The following is a 16,783-nucleotide window of genomic DNA, read 5'->3' as shown; positions in this document are numbered from 1 at the left end:
TTTTTTAAATTATTGTGTATTTGTTGTAATTTTTTTAATTTGAGGTTATCAGAAGGCTTGTAATTACTATATTATAAATGATTATTTTAAACTGAAAACGACTTAACACTGATTGCATAAACAAACAACCAAACAGAAAACTAATAAAACCCTACACTTTTAACTATGCTCCTCCACTATTTAATTTTTTCTTGTTTCTATTTTTATCTTATTGTAACTTCTCTGTCTTGAAAAGTTGTTGTAGTTCTTATTTTTGGTTGGTTCTTTGGGTTCAATCCGCTTGGTGTTCTATAACCTTCTTTTACTTGAATATTGATATCTTTCCCTAAGTTTGGGAATTTTCTCTGTTATTATTCCTTTGAATAAACTTTCTACCCCTATCTTTTTCTTTACTTCTCCTTTAAGAGCAACAATTCTTAAATGTGTCCTTTTTAGTCTATTTTCTAGATTTTGTAAGTGTGCTTCATTCTTATTCTTTATTCTTTTGTTTTCTTTGACACCTTATTTTTAAACAGCCTGTCTTAAAGCTCATTCATTCTTTCTTTTACTTGCTCGGTTCTGTTATTGAGAGACTCTGATGCATTGTTCAATATGCCAATTGTATTTTTTCAACTCCAGAGTTTCTGCTGATTCTTTTTAATTACTTCAATCTCTTTGTTAAATGTACCTGATAGAATTCTGAATTTCTTCTGTGTTCTCTTGTATTTACTTGAATTTCCTCAAAACAGCTATTTTGATTTCTCTGTCAGAACTATCATATATCTCTATTTCTCCAGGATGGGTTTTTGGTGCCTTATTTAGTTCATTTTGTAAGGTCATGTTTTTCTGGCTGATCTTGATGGCTATTGAAAGGACTTGAGTGTTGTGCTCTAAGCCTCATCTGCATCAGGGTACACCAAAAGGCGAGTAATGTCGTGATTCTTGCATATTTACTATGGTACTGCCTTGGTGGTCTTCGGTAAGATCCAAAAACTTCTCTGGATTACTTGTCCTCTTCCATTATTTTCTCCCAATCCAATGGGGTCTCTGTGGTGACCTGCCTGGAGTTGGGCATGAGGAGACACAAGCAACCCTGTGGCCACAACCAGTGGGACAGCACTGGGTCAGAATTGAAGCTAGTACAGCACTGGGTCTCAACAAATGCCCATGGTAACCACTCCCTGGCTACTGCCTATGTTTGCTCAAGCCCCTAGGGCTCTATTATCTGCAGGTGGTGGAGCCAGCTAGGCTTGTGTCCTTCACTTCAGGGCAGTGAGTTTCCCCAGGCCTCAGGCGGATCCACACATGCTGTCTGGGAGCCAGGAACTGAAGTCAGAAACCTTAGAAATCTACCTGGTGCTCTATTTCATTGAATGCAAGATGTTGAGAAACTGCAAGACAAGGTCCTTCCCACTCTTCCCTGTGCTTTTCACAGACAGAGGGGCCTCTCATTTTGGCAGACACACAGGGAGTACTGCCAGGCTACTTCAGATGCTCCCATAGGCTAAAAGGCTCATCAGCGAGCTTGTGGTAAATGCTGTCAGGCCTGGGATTCACCCTCAGGGTAGTGCACCACCCTCTGGTCCGGGACAGACCTAGAAATACCATCCAAGAGCTAAGGCCTAGAATCTGAGACCCCAAGAGCCCACTTGGTGCTCTGTCCCACTGTGGCGAAGCTGGTCTCTGAAGCCAGCATTTCACAAAATCTTACTCAAGGTCTATGGTGTATTACGTGGGTATTGCTGTTGGTTCTTCAGTGACCAAGGGCTCTTTAGTCAGTAGGTAATTAATTCTTCTAGGACTAGGTCCTTCCCTTTCAGGGAGTAGGTTCCCTTCTGGCCCAGGGTGTTTCCTGATATATTTTCTGAGAGCTAGTACCTGGAATGGGCGCCTCATGTCCCTACCTTGTTGGTGAGCTTATATTCAAGATGTAAGACAAAGTCCTCTTTACTCTTCCCTCTTCTCTCCTCAAGCAGAAAGGAGGAGTGACTTTTATTATTATTATTATTATTATTTCTGTAAGCTATATTGCCTGGTGTTGGGGAGGGGCAGTACAAGCACTTCCTTAGCCATCCTGTCTGGTGTCCCACATCCACTGTCTCTGAGCCTAGGATTTGCCTAGCAATTACAGTCCTTATGGCCTAGAATGCCTTTCTAGTTTATTTGGTACCCCAGAGCACTTTAACCTACGGTGGCGAGGCTTGACATAACCCAAGTTTCAACCACTGGGATGGACAATTCTCCTCTGTTTAGGAGTGGTTTAAATGCTTCCTTTGTGTGTGGGCATTGGCTGAGTTTAGCCCAGTTCTGATTTTCACCATGACAGAGCAGTACTGAGTTCAGTGCAATGAGTTCAGCAGCACTGGGTTCCACAATCACTGTACTTGTCTCTCCAGAGCACACATATTCTCCATGCCATGGAGGCCACTGCTGGAGTATGGGGGAGAAGTAGTATCAGCAATTCAATACTGTCTTTTTTACCATCTTCAGTGCTTCTTAGTGATATGAAGTAAAACCAGGTAATGTGATTGCTCACCTTATTTTTGGTTTTTATGAAGGTGCTTTTCTTGTGTAGATGTTAAATTGCTGTTCCTGCAGGGGAAAGGAGGAAACTGGTGAAGGCTTCTATTTAGGCATATTGGTCTGCCCCATCTGGAATGTTCTCCAGAATATTTAAAGTTTAGGTTGCTGTCTCCTAAGGCCTGATCTTTGTGCTTTATTTTGAGGTCATTCCAAACAACAGCTGAAAAAAGAGATGCTACCTATAGTCTGTGTTGTTACCTGAGGTTTCAATCTGATCTCCTCATAAAGCTTCCTCTTCCCAGTCTCCACTTGTCCTCGTTTCAGCTTAGCTATGCAAAATAAAGTGGTTATTTCAACCCACAAGGATCCAAGTTATGACACTCTTGCTACTCTTGCTAATTTAGATTTTAGGCTACAAATAAACAACAACAAAAAAAAGTAAGAGGGCCAGGTGCAGTGGCTCACACCTGTAATCCCAGCACTTTGGGAGCCCAAGGTGGGCAGATCACGAGGTAAGGAGATCAAGACTATCCTGGTCAACATGGTGAAACCCCATCTCTACTTTAAAAAAAAAAAAAATTAGCCAGGCACACCTGTAGTCCCAGCTACTTGGGAGGTTGAGGCAGGGGAATTTCTTGAACCTGGGAGGTGGAGGTTGCAGTGAGCTAAGATTGCACCACTGTACTCCAGTCTGGCAACCTGGTGACAGAGAAAGACTGTGTCTCAAAAAAAAAAAAAAAAAGGGTAAGAATTATGAATTGAAGATACTGGTGAACCTTAGGCATTTAGATAATTAGCATATTGAAGGAAACAACCTGGAGAGACAAGACCAGTGGTTGGTGAGGAGGATGTTTCAATTGAGTTCTTAAACAAATAGCACTTATTGGTAATTAACAAGCATAGATCATAGCACTTGTTGGTAAATAGCAAGCATAATATGATCATGTGAGTTTCTGAGGTATGTAGAGAACAATAATATTGAAGAAGAGGACAAGTAGCTGAGAGGCCAGGACTGAAAGTCATCAGTGTGGATAATGAAATTACCAAAGATTTTGATAAGAGTGGTTGTGGAGAAATTATCATTAAGTCAGTCTCAGGGAATAAGTAGGGAGACTAATGAGTCTAAAAAAGGTTATACTTAGGGAGAAAGTTAGTGAGTTCAACAAGAAGGGTTTGGAGAACCAAAGCCATAAAACTTTGGGGAAGTGGGAGGGAGAGAGAGCTTAGAAATGACTAGCAGGCCCTGTGACAGTTCTTGAGAAGTCAGATGGACACCTATCCCATGTCTAGGCCTTTGCCGGAAGAATGTAATAAAGAAAACAACCACCACTTAATAAAACATTAGGGAAAGCAGTATCCTTAGTACAGAGCCAGTTTCAATTAGTGAAAAATATTAATGAGAATGTCGAAACTAAAGATGTAGGAAGTTTCACCAAAACTGACCATGAGTTTCAAAGAATTACCATGCATGGGTTCCAGGATATATATATAGGGGTGTTATAAATTTGGATGGAAATTTGAAAGTGATGGTCACATATTTGGGGTTTAAATCCTAGAAAGTCATTATGCAAAGATAAGAAGCTAGAAAGATTTGTATAACATTCTCTGTTTCACAGAAATATATTCTAGAAATAAATGCAAGTGATTACTTGTTTGGGAATAATTAGATTTGGGAATATAATGATCTGATGGATGGCATTTTGCTTAACTGAGATCATCTACTCATAAATTAACCAACATTTAAATAATTAGCATATGATAAAATAGAATCATCAAAACTCTTTTCAGAATATTTTAGTCTTTTTTATTTTATGTAAATCCATTGCTTTTCAGTTGGTATTTTGTATCCTAATTATTTATGTACATTTTTAATGCAGAAGGGATAAGATGGGAGAGTGAGATTGACTCTACATTGATTAATAAATCTGAAATATTTTTCTGAGAGAGAATGAGGGTTTTGTGTGTGTGTGTGAGAGAGAGAGAGAAAGAGAGAGAGAGAGAAAGACAGAGACAGAGAGAGACAGAGACAGAGACAGACACAGAAAGGGAAGTGGAAGAGATACCTTCAGGATGTTTTTGATTACTGAGCTAAGCAAGCAGTGAGTCACTTTTAGTAACAGAAAAGAGAAAGCTGGCAGCTACTGAATAGAGTCAGCTGGTTAGAAGAGGTCAGTCAGTCAGAGAAAGAGAGGACATCTAACAATAGCTGCCTATGTTATATGGCATTTGAAATTACTGAGATAATAGGCCTTGACAAATTACACCTTGGTTGCTTTATTTATTGACGGAAATAAAATATTTTATAAGAAGTAATTTGATAGTGAGAGTTTGGTATTCATTACTTTTAAAAAGGATAGACATGTCTTAGTGATCCAAGCTTAAATTCATATAAAATGTGAGAATAAATAACTTCTGAACATATTATAAATAAAAAGTGAAGCTTAAGTGATATTAGGTTCTATTTATTGTGATAGCTCAAATCAAACTGTACATAATTGTCATGAAGGAAGAAATTAATGTGTCAAATTATACTTCAATTTTGAAAAGCTCTTCTATGCTTTACCAAGATGCTTTTGAATAGTCATATCAGTTTTTAATGTGAAGTAATAGGTTAATCATTCAAAAAGGGAAACTTCAGCAGAGGAAAGGAAAAATTACAGACAGTGACAGACATGATTCAAGCTGAAGTCCATTAAATGCCAACCCAGTGTTCTTTTAAAATTTAAAAAATATATGTAAAAATACAACAAATTTTAAATACTGCTTATGCACCTGGTGGTTTCAGAAGGTAATGAAATGAAGAAATTATGATTAAGAGAAACTTTACATTTATTATGTAAATGTAGAAGATAAGCTAAAGTATAGCTTTGTATATATGCCACCAATTTCTGAGCCTTTACATAACTTTGTATGTCAAATATGCTTGTTTTTCATTATCTCCAACTTTTGCAGGTATTAAGTTCCAGGTACCTCTGATCTAACTCATTTCTCATATATGCATCTAATTTTCAATAAGAAAATATTATTTTGATATACCAAAATGATCATTATATTTTTCCTTGTATGTAACAGTCACTTCAGTAGGAAATCAGGAATTATATATGCTGTTAGATCTGCTATATTTAATTCCAATATTTTAAAATATATAGATAAAAATAACTTAAAATCATAAAACTACTAATAAATGAAGAAAATGTTAAAATCTTGCAGTTTTATGCTTTTAATACATTAACCAAGATTCACAAATATAATTGTGTAAATTAACTATAAAAAGTATAATAAAAATGAATGGGAAAAATCTCCAGAAAGAATCAAAAGCAACTATTATATTTTTACTCATTTATAACAATGATTCTACATATCCTGTGTGACAGGCTTACTGTACTTGGTGCGCTGGAGCTTATGAAGATGAATTAGACCCTGATCCCTTCCTTCTAGGTGCATACATTCAAATAAAGTAAATAATTCATAAGATAAACAAACATAAGCTTTGTCAGATAAGGAGCCATACATCAGAAAGTGATAGATCAAATGTTCTGAGCATTTTGAAAGGCATCGTTACTTCTGGGGAATCTGGAGAGGCTTTCTGGAATATTTGACATGAAGGTGCTTGTCAAAGGTTAGATAGTTTTCGGAGCTGAAAACGGTATCAAAGAGTGAGAGTTAACCCACCAACAAAGAGATGATAAAATGAGTTAATTAAAATGCTGGGAACAGAAAAATAAGCTGAGTGGGAGAATCAGAGATGTGACACAGAGAGAAAAAAAAAGCAAGGTTGGAAAATCATTGGACTTTGTTCTGTAGGTGATGAGAAGCTTTGAAGATTTTAAACAAGGCTGTGAGACAATAAGAGTTGTACATCAAGATTAGTTCTGTAAATATGGAATACTTTCCAAACTGGGGCATTATTTTTGAAAAGTTTAAAAGTAAAAAGAAGGAATTTAAATAAACAATAGATAGATAGATTAGATGGAGAGAGGAATAGTTTAGATCTCCTTACCTGGAGCAGAAGCCACAGAGTCACAAAGTACTAAGAACACTTAAATATTAATCAAGAAAAATTGTTGGATGGTGAGTGAAGACTAGGTAGAGATTGGGCAAGCCCTATAAGTCTGCAGTCTTAGGAAGAACCCACTTTATTCTGTGTTTTACCTCCAGAATTTCCAGCAGGTTCTCATAGTAAAGCTCTGAGAAAGATTTCTTCTTGGTTCTGGCAGCTGGAAGGGAAGAATAATCATGGTTAAACATACCTAGAATATTCTCCCCAACAAAACTTTGTCTTCCGTAGAAAAGACCTTATAAGAGTCACGTTCCAGGTCTGGGATAAAGGCACTACTGCTGCTGACAGATACTCTAGTTTTTCTGTCACACCTAAGATAAGGTGTTGGGAAGGAAGCTGTAACACAGGGGACACATTTATGAAGGTCACAGGCTAGAGACACAAGCATACTAAAAGATTAAGGTTAATTATGCAATATTTAGTTTGCTGTTTTTGTGTTAATTTGCTTAGAATAATGGGCCCCAGCTGCATCCATGTTGCTGCAAATGACATGATTTGATTCTTTTTTATGGCTGCATGGTATTCCACGGTGTATATGTATCACATGTTCTTTTTCCATTCAATCCTTGATAATCACCTATATTGACTCCATGGCTTTACTATTGTGAATAGTGTTGTGAAGACATGAATGCATATGTCCTTTTGGTAAAATGATTTGTTTTCCTTTGGGTATATACCCAATAATGGGATTTCTGGGTCCGTAGGCTCACTACCTAGGTAACAGGAACAATTGTACCCCAAGCCTCAGCATCATGCAATATATCAATGTAAGAAATAACAAATCTGCACATGTACCCCTTGAATTAAAAATTAAAGTTGAAATTAAAAAAAAATAACTATAAGGTGACAGATTGCTTCCACTCCACACATCTTACCACGACACCCATAAGACTCCAGTAGAATAATAGTAGCAGATTACAGTGAAAGGCAATGTAAGACACTGATTTTTGGAGGAACAGTATTACTGAAGCCTAATGTCAAGAAAAGAGACAAAAAATGAAGTCACTAGAGAAGATGTGCTGACATACCAAGACAGGTAATAAAATGAATTGTATAAAATACTCAAAACTTGAGAATGTAAGTTCTCAAATAAAACAGAGAAGGCAGAAAACAAGAGGCTTAAGAAAAATGATATGCAACAAATAGAAAGCAGTTATTAAAATGTTAGATATTAACCCATGGCCCAACTATATGGTGGTTCTTGGAAACTCAAATATAAATACATAGATAGGTTACAAGTAAATGAATAAAAAATACATGACATGATAACTCTATTGAAAATAAAATAGGAGTAACTATATATTAATTTTAGATAAAGTCACCTTCAGAATTAGTAAAATTATTAAGGCTAGAGGGGGCATTACACAACGATAAAGAGATCAATTCTCTAAGAAGACATAACCATACTAAACGTGTGTGTACCACACAACAGTGTCAAAACATGTAAGGCAAAAACTGATGGAACTGAAAAGAGAACTAGATGCATCCATTACTATAGTTGAAGATTTCAACATTCCTCTTTCAGTAATTGATATATCAAGCAGGCAGAAAATCAATGAAAATACAAATGACTGTACAGTAGTATTAATCAATTTGATGTAATTTACGTATTTAGAATACTACATCAAGGAACAGCAAAAAAACACATTCTTCTCAAGCTCATATGGAATACTCATGATTACAGACTATACTCTGGACTGAAAAACACAAGTTATACATTTAAAAAATAAAAATAATTGAAAATATGTTCTCAGATTATAACAAAATTCATTATAAATCAGTAACAGACAGGTAGTTGGAAAAATCCCCAAATATTGAGAGACTAAAGAACACACTTCTAAATCACACATGGGTCAAAGGAGAAGTATCAAGATGATTGAAAAATAATTACATCTAAATAAAAAATGAAGTTACAACTTATCCAAATTTGTAGGATGCAGCAAAAGAAATGCTTATAGGGAAAGTGATGATGCTGAATATTTATATCATCAAAGATAATCTTATATTTAAGAATCTAAGTTTACACCTTAGGAAAATTAGAGAAAGTATTGTATTCCGTTCTCTGACTAATCGTAAAGTAAGCAGTAGAAAAAAATAACAACTGCTTTTAAAATAAAGTTTATTAAAATATAGTTTGCTGGGATTCTGATTTTGATTGCACTGAATCTACAGACAAAAAATGAGAATAATTGGCATCTGAATCATGTTGAAGCTTTCTATCTATGTACGTGAAATATCTCCCCATTTATTCAGGCCTTTTTATGGCTTTCTTCAGAGATTTATAGTTTTGCACATAGAAAGCCAGTAACTATTTTGTTAGATTTACACCTAAGTATTCCATTGGTTGATAATATTGCAAATGGTTTTGTTTCTTTAAAATCAAATTCTTAGTTTTCCTTGAAAGTATATAAGAAAGCCAGTAACATTTGTATATTATCCTTGTATGCTGTGTTTCCTTGTATTCTTGGTTATTCGTACCAGGAATTTTTATTTTGTTGCGTTTACTAACAAAACAATCATGCTAGTTTTTTCTTTTTAGAAGATAATTAACTATTAAAATTAATTAATTATTAAAATAATTATACACACACACCCCCAAACACACACACACACACACACACACACACATATATATATATATGTGGTTTTGTAATTTCTCTCATGCAAGTTTGGGAGGTTTATGTCATTCACAGAACCAAACCATTTCAACTAAGTTATAAATTCTGTGAGTATAGGGTCCTTCATACTATTTGTTTATTATCCTTTTGATGTCCATGGGTGAGTGGTAATTGATTCCTCTTATATTTTGATATTGGTAACTTGTTCTCTCTCTCTTTAGTTACTATGACTACAATGTTATTTTTCAAATAACACTTGGTGTGAATTTTATCTACTGTTTCCATTTTGAATTTCATTTTTGCTCTAATTTTTGTTATTTTTTTTTCTACTGCTTGCCTTAGGATTAGTCAGAGAATAGAATACAATACTTTCTCTGGTTTTCCTAAGGTGTAAATTTAGATTATTGAATTTAGAATTATCTTTGATGATGTTACTATTATTCAACATCCTACTGGTATAATAAGATAAAATAATAGAATAAAAAAAAGAAGTGAAAGTTATATAGATTCACAAGGAAAAATTAAAACCATCTGTGATGGTTCATTTTCTGTGTCAGCTTGACTGGGTCAGAGGGTTCCCAGATATTTGGTTAATCATTATTCTAGGTGTATCTATTAGGCTGTTTCTAAATAAGATTAACATTTGCATGATAAACTGAGTAAAGCAGATTACCCCCCTCAGTGTGGGTGGGCCTTATCTAGTTTGTTGAATACCTGAATAAAATAAGAATTCCTTCCTCTGCCTGACTGTCTTTGAGCTGACAGTGGTCTTACTCTGCCTTCAAACTTGGATTCAGACTGGAACTTATACCATTGTCCTACTCGGACTCAAACTGGATCAATATCATTGGGTCTTCTGGGTCTGGACTTCTAAGGTCCATAATCATGTGAGCCAATTCCTTAGAATAATCTCTTTCTCCCTGTGTCTTTCTCTATGTACATTATTCTGGAGAACCTTGAATAATACATTATCTTTGTTCTTCTGTGATGGTGTCTTGTATATAGAAAATTTATATGAATCTAATAACAGTAATGAGAGAAGACATAATTTACTTTGTTTCTGATCTTAAAAGGAAAGTGTCTAGTTTCACATCATTAAGTATAATACTAACTCTAAGGTTTTTGTGGATATTATTTACCAAGTTAAAATATTGACCTCTATTCCTAGTTTGCTCATAGTTACATTATGAATATAATGGCTGGCTTTGTGAAATATTTATTCAGCATTAATTGATATGATTGTAAGATTTTTTTTCTCCTTTACTTTTTGATATGGATGGATTACATAGATTGGTGTATGAATTTTGAACAAGCTTGTATACCCAGAATAAATTTCATTTTGTCAGGGTATATACTTATTTTATATATTGTTTATTTATACTTGGTAATATTTTGTTGAGTGATTTTACACATATGTTTATTTGTGTGTGTGTGTGTGTGTGTGTGTGTGTGTGTAAATTTATTTATGCTCACAATGAAAAGAGCTCAATAGTGAGCAGGAAGAAAATAATATGCATATATTATATTTTAAAAATATTGTTACATTTTTGCTCATGCAATACCTCAGCTGATAGTCGTCCTCTGTTTTCTTATAATTTTCTGAATTATTGTATTTTCAATTTTAATAAATGGTCTCATTTCAAATGTATTGTCACATGTATCATACTTGATATTAAATACAAAATATTTCCAGGGAGTTTAAATTTACCTCTATTTTATATTTACCAAAAATCTGTTACTGAAGGTTAAGTCAGTGTGGCAGATGCAATTTAAGAAAATTATAGATGTATTCTAGCCCAAGAATTCTTAATCTATTTATTCCATACATGCATGCTATAATATGAGGTAAAGGTACATAAGTACCATAAAAATATGGACACTAAATTCTCTTGAAGTTTGGAAGAAATCAGCGTGGGCTTAATAGAATAGTTACCATTTGACATAGACCAAAGATTGCATATTGAGATTCCTCAAAGATCTAGAACCAGAAATACAATTTGATCCAGCAATCCCATTACTGGGCATATACCCAAAGATTTATAAATCATTCTACTATAAAGACACATACACACTTATGTTTATTGCAGCACTGTTCACAATAGCGAAGACTAGGAACCAACCCAAATGCCTATAAATGGTAGACTGGAAAAAGAAAATGTGGCACATACACACCATGGAATACTATGCAGCCATAAAAAGGATGCGTTCATGTCCTTTGCAGGAACATGGATGAAGCTGAAAACCATCATTCTCAGCAAACTAACACAGGAACAGAAAACCAAACACCGTATGTTCTCACTCATAAGTGGGAGTTGAACAATGAGAACACATGGACACAGGGTGGAGGACATCATGCACCGGGGTCTCTCAGTGGATGTGGGAGTTAGGGGACAGAGAGCATTAGGAGACATACCTAATGTAGATGACGGGTTGATGAGTGCAGCAAGCCACCATGGCACATGTATACCTATGTAACAAACCTGCACGTTCTGCACATGTATCCCCAAACTAAAAGTATAATTAAAAAATAGAAAAAATAGTAGTTTTATGTTCACTGCAAAATTGAGTGGAAATTACAGAGAATTGCCATAACTCCCCGTTCCCACACACATGCACAACCTCCCCCATTCAACATCTGCACCAGCGTTACATTTGTTAAAATTGATGACCCTAGATTAACACATACTGTCACACAAGTCCATACTTTATATTAATGTTCAGTCTTGGTATTGTATGTTCTATGGATTTGGACAGTTGTATAATAACCTGTATCTACCATTATAGCACAATACAGAATAATTTTACTGCCCCAGATATCTCTGTACTCTGCTTATTTGTCTTTTCTCTCCTGCTAAACCCTGGCAAACCACTATCCTTTTACTATCTCCATAGTTTTATCTTTTCCAGAGTGTCATTTAGTTTGCATAATACAGTATATAGCCTTTTCAGATTGGCTTCTTTCACTTCTTAATACACATTTGTGTTTCATCCATGGCTTGATAGCTCATGTTGAGTAACATTCTATTGTCTAAATGTACATTTTTTTAAATCTATTCACCAACTGAAGGACATTTTGGATGCTTCTAAGTTTTTGCAGTTTTGAATAAAGCTGCGCCTATGTGCGAGTTTTGATATGAACAATGTTTAACTAATTTTGGGTAAATACCAAGGAGAACAATTGCTGGATTATATAGAAAGAATACATTTAGCTTTATTAGAAACTCCCAAGGTATCTTCCAAAGCACTTTTACCATTGTGCATTCCCACCAGCAGTGAATGGGAGTTCCTGTTGCTCCACATCCTTGTCAGCATTAGGTGTCAGTTTTTTAGATTTTGGTCGTTCTAATAGATGTGTAGCAGTATCTTAGTGTTTTAATTTGCAATTTCCTAATGATCTATGATGTTGAGCATCTTTTCATAATGCTTATTTTCCATATTTATTTGTTTGTTGGTAATGCATCTGTTCAGATCTTTTGCCCTCTGTTTAAATTATGTTTTTTGTTTCTTTTTCCTTAAGACTTTTTGTAACAAACTTTTATTAGGTTTATTTTTTGCAACTATTTGCTCCCAGACTCTGGCTTATTTTCTCATTCTTTTGAACAAGATATTTTTTAAATATAGAAAAACTGATTCAAAACTTTAGTTTAAAACTTAGCATAGTCGACACAATACTGAAGAAGAAAATCAAAATTGCATAACTCAACCAGATTAGAGGTCTTACCCTATAACTATGGTATTCAAAACAGCATGATACGGGCAAAAGCAATAGACACATAGTCAATGGAACAGGGTAGAAAGCCCCAAAATGGATCAAAACAAATATTGTCAACTGGTCCCCAACAAAGGAGTAAAGTTAATTTAATGAAGAATGGAATAGTATTTTGAACAAATGGTGTTGGAACAACTTGATGTTCAATGGCAAAAGAAAAAATGAATTTAGATACAGACCTTTCATTTTTTACAAACATTGCTCAAACTGGAACACAGACCAACATGTAAAAGACAGAACTATAGTACTTCTTGAAGCATACATATCAGAAAATTTACCCGATCTTGGTTTGTTTGATAAGATTTTAGGTATGACACTAAAAGCATGCTCTGAGAAAGAAAAAAGGATAAATTTGGCTTTATTAAAATTAAAAACTTCTGTCTTGTATAAATCACTTTCAAGAGAATGAGAATAATGTACCACAGATTGATAGAATATATTTGCAAAGCACATTTATACTAAGGACTTGTATCCATAATATACAACAGATATTTACAACTGAACCATAAGAAAACAAACACATTTGTAAATGGACACAAGATGTGAACAGACACCTCACCAAAGATGATATAGAGATGTCAAATAAGAATATAAAAAGAAGTTCAATAGCACTTGTCAACCGACAATTGAAAATTAAATCACCAATGAAATACCATCTATATATCAGTAAGAATGGCACAAATCCAAAAAGCAGACACCACCAATTGCTGGCAACATTGCACAGCAGTAGGAATTCTCATTCATTGCCATTGGAAATGTAAACTATTACAGCCACTGTGGAAGACAGTATGACATTTTCTTAGTCAGTTAAATATACACTTATGATAGGATCTATCGACCATACTCTTAAGTGTTTAGCCAACTGATGAGAAAACTTTTATCTGCATAAGACTTGCACACAAGTGTTTAGAGTAGCTTTATTTATAATCATCAAAAGCTGGAAACAATTAGGATGTCCTTTGACAGATGAATATATAAATGAAGAAGGTACAACATATAATCAAATATTATTCATCAATAGAAATAAATGAGCAATCAAGCTAATGAAAGGCATGAATGATTTTAAAGCCATATTGTTAAGGCAGTATACAATGTCAGTAATAGGGGAAAGTATATGTGAGGTGTATGAGAGCAATCTTTACTACCTTTATAATTTTCTGTAAATCTAAACCTGTTCTAAAATTTTGAATTTTTTAAAAAAAATTGTAAGATTTTAAAGACTATCTCAATCTATTTTAGGTGCAGAGTTAGAGCAAACTACTCAAATTCGATACAATAAGTTGTACTATGTTTTTGTCAAAATTGAAATGTAAAGAAGAATGTAAAAAATGGATTTAAAGTAATATCCAAATTTCTATGCTCATTGTGTTATTAAAATTCCCACATTTCCCACCACCCCCAGGCTTATCTGCTAAGTGGCATAGAAAAAAGCTCATATGTAGTTACCAATTTCATTTTTCAAAATTCTACATGGTGTCATGATAGCTTATCTTTCTAGCCAGAATTCTGAAAAGCAGAATCATCTTAACCATTGGGGTTTTTTTAATACATATATTTCATAAGATCCACCAAAATTCCCCATTTTCAAATATGTTAAATTGAATTACCCATATATTAATATTTACACAGAAGCAATTTAAATACATACCCCGTATTTCTCCATTATGTGAAACAGTGAGATGTAATCTAATATAGATACATAGATTGGTAGATTTTATTACTTTCATTTCCTGTAATCAAATGGTCCAATGATTTAAGGATGAAGTTAGTCATAAAAGATTGCTAATTGTTGCTTTTACTCTTTACTCTGTGCTTGCTCACAAACAATAGCTTATCTTGATCCAGTTTGTATATAAGACTTAAATGAATTAAAATGACATAATATTTTGAGCCAGTCATTTAAACTAATTATGACATTACTGTTTACTTTTTAAAATGAATGTTCAAAATGAAGTACTTTAACTTGTAAGTAATTATAAAAATAATTTGTATTTTTTTTCTTTTTATTTATTTACACTAATCTTATAGCTATAGGCTATGAGAATTGACAGAATATTGGAATGGATTTTTTTTGGTAATCATTGTGTAAATGTAACTGTTTTGGTTTTTTAAAACGTGTCTTATAAACATTGTCTCTCCAAAAAAGGTGTTCCTTCATGTTGACAATATTTGAAGATACGTATATTTACAAATCATTTTGTTACTATAAGCCTGAGAGTTGAACTTTAGCCTCGTTGTGAGATATTCTTCACTAATTTCCAAATAATTTTTGTGGAAAGATTTGAAGAGTTATTGAAGAGTGATGATACTCTTCTGATTAGTCTGTCTATAATTACATTAGAACATACATTACAGCATAAAAAATTTATTATAGTGTTTTTTTTTTTTTTTTCCACAAAGGCCATAGATAAAACTGTTACTTATTTTAAGAATATGGTAAAGAGATGTAGGTCATTTTGCTCATGCAAGTGCTCACTTTAAAGCATAATTGATTATGATAATAGCAGGATTAAAGGGTTCCTCCTTTAGGGAAACGTTAATCTCTAGTCTAAGGGATTTCCCCATTAGTATCACAAACATAAACAAATCCTCTTTGATGTGTCTTCCGGTTGTCTCCTGATTTCCTTCTGTAACAAACAGTCCCAACCTGCTCCCTGATCACCTCACACGCTCCTGGCAAGCGTTCTCTTTTTATCTTAGTGCCTTTCTATGAGTTCTCTCTCCTCTGAATTATTGCATTGATCTGATTTGATAAAATATATTTGAAACTTGCAGTGATTTGCTTTTGATCTTCCTTTTATTTAGGTAATTCTAAATTCTTTGTAGACATTGAGAATAGTGATAACTTGGAGAATTTAAATTACCAGAATATCCGAAACATGAATTTTAGCCAGATGTTTCCATGTCTTGATCAGTAATTTGTAAACTTTTATTCTGTTCTGCACAGTGGCAAACTGTGTATCCTTTTAACTTAATTTCTCCAGATACTGAGGAAAAGGTTGAGAAGCTGTAAAATGCCCCACAGTGAAGAATAATAGAGAAAATTTTCCATTCAAAGGCTTGAATGAAAAATTAAACAAGCTCCTAAAATTATTACACTCACCAACTCTGAAAATTTCCCTGATGCAAAATGTGGTCCACCTTTTAAATTTTTGTATTCCCTATAATGTCAAACAAATAATAGCAAATTTTTCATTTGTCTATGCATTCCATTTTTCCTTTTGCCAAATAGTATGTAAGTTCTGTAAAATATTATATAATGAAAATGATAGAGAAATTTGGAATAATTAATGATTAAGTGGTTAATATTAATTCTTTTCAGTTATTTTAATATTTTCTTATTATCAACATCACCCACTTTAATTCATAACTCTTGCAACTTGGAGATGTTGCCTTGATTACAATGCACTACTGCTGTTATTTACTTTTAGTTATTGCACATGCCATATTGCACCACAATTACATTACAAATCTTAGAATCCTTTTGTTTGCTTTGGTGAATTACTCAAATTTCCACTAAGAAAATTAATATAGAATATAATTGCAGGTTTAAGTGCTATCTGGAAAATAAAGCCAGTCTAAATAAATGAAGAGTGATGGAAAATTTTAGTAAGGGTGAGAGAAAACGAATTTCTGGGGACATGACATTACAGTGTGGCCTAATAAAAGAGTATAAGCCTCTAGAGTAGGAACAATTATGATTTGTTCGTGGATGTCAAGACCTGTGTTGCTAGTGTAGAGGAAGAGAATAGAGTGAATAGAGATGCCTTCAGAAAGATAGGCAGACACCAGGACATTTAGGTCTGTGTACAAGAGACATGGCAAACTCATAGA

At 34.0% G+C, this 16,783-nt stretch overlaps 1 protein-coding gene across 2 annotated transcripts in view; it reads left to right on the top strand.

Annotated features, from left to right (window-relative positions):
* The window catches only part of SPOCK3 (SPARC (osteonectin), cwcv and kazal like domains proteoglycan 3), a 495,024-nt gene that overhangs the window by 128,291 nt on the left and 349,950 nt on the right, over window positions 1-16,783 (top strand). The window contains exon 1 of one of the 2 annotated variants that reach the window (XM_073017709.1): window positions 2,434-2,498. The exons of the other annotated variant lie outside the window; for it this stretch is intronic. The gene's annotated coding sequence lies outside the window, so the exon portion shown is untranslated. Of the gene's footprint in view, window positions 1-2,433; window positions 2,499-16,783 lie in introns of those variants that run through there. 2 annotated transcript variants of the gene reach the window in all.

Source organism: Chlorocebus sabaeus, chromosome 7 (genome assembly GCF_047675955.1).
Source record: "Chlorocebus sabaeus isolate Y175 chromosome 7, mChlSab1.0.hap1, whole genome shotgun sequence".
Taxonomy (NCBI): Eukaryota; Metazoa; Chordata; class Mammalia; order Primates; family Cercopithecidae; genus Chlorocebus; species Chlorocebus sabaeus.
The sequence above is the reverse complement of the archived record's forward strand: the minus strand, read 5'-3'. Positions and strand labels throughout refer to the sequence as shown.